This window comes from Penaeus monodon, chromosome 33, assembly GCF_015228065.2.
Source record: "Penaeus monodon isolate SGIC_2016 chromosome 33, NSTDA_Pmon_1, whole genome shotgun sequence".
In the NCBI taxonomy this organism is placed as follows: Eukaryota; Metazoa; Arthropoda; class Malacostraca; order Decapoda; family Penaeidae; genus Penaeus; species Penaeus monodon.
This window is the reverse complement of record NC_051418.1, coordinates 30,705,536-30,706,584: the sequence shown is the minus strand read 5'-3', so window position 1 is coordinate 30,706,584 and position 1,049 is coordinate 30,705,536.

Genomic DNA, 1,049 nt, shown 5'->3' with positions numbered 1-1,049 from the left:
GCAGGCTCGAGCGTTGACCCTTCGGCAGGACAAGTGACCCGGGCTGTGGACTCGTAAAATGGAGAGTAACCGCATCAAACAGCTAACTCCCTTCCTCCCCCCCACCCCCCCTCTTCGTCCTCCCCACTCTTCATTGCTGCCCCCCCTCTTCTCCCTCCCCCTCTTCCTCCCCCTCCCCCTCGTTCCTCCCCCCCCCACTCTTCGTCCCTCCCTCCCACTTCCTCCCCCTCCCCCTATCCCCCACGCACCCCCTCTCCTCCCTCCCCCCTTCCCCCCCTCCCCCCTCTTTCCCCCTTCCCCTCTTTTCCTCCTCCCTCCCTTCCTCCCGCTCCCCCTCTCTCCCCTCCCCCTCTTCCTCCCCCTCCCCCGCTTTCGCCCCCCCTCCTCCTCTATCAGCCTATATAACTGTCCAATAGACCTGAGATGGCTCCTCGCTCGCCCCGCTCGCTCCGAAAGTGCTGTTTTATTATCATTATAATTCTGTTACGAAATAAAGAGGAAAAGAAGAGAGAAAAAGAAATGAAAGGGAAAATGAAAAGATAAGACGTATAAGGCAAGTGCGGAATAAACAGAAATGGAGAACAGAAGTGAAAGATAGAAGATAAAGAATAAAAGAGGACTAAGAAAGACATAAAAGTGATAACATAAAAAGGACACAATAGAAAAATGAGATGTGCCTGATGGGATTTTACATGTAGAGGTGGAGAAATGAGGAAAGGAGGAAGAAAAAGAGGAAAAAAGAGAAGAAAGAGGAGGAGGAGGAGGGAGAATAAGAACAGGATATGGGGGTGGAGGAGCAACAGAAGCAACAAATTATAAGATCTGGAGAGAAAGAGTGCGTGGAAGAGTGGAAAGAAGGAGAGAACAGGGGAGGAGGAGGAGAGTAATAGGAGAATAGTGGAGGATGAGAAGTTAGAGATGAGAGGATAATCGGAGAGGAAGAGGGTTAGTGATTGTCGATGAGGAAGCGCCTTTATTATTCATTATTAGTATAAGGATAAGCTTATGAGAGAGAAAGAAATTTCTTCGTGTAGTATGAGATGAGGAGG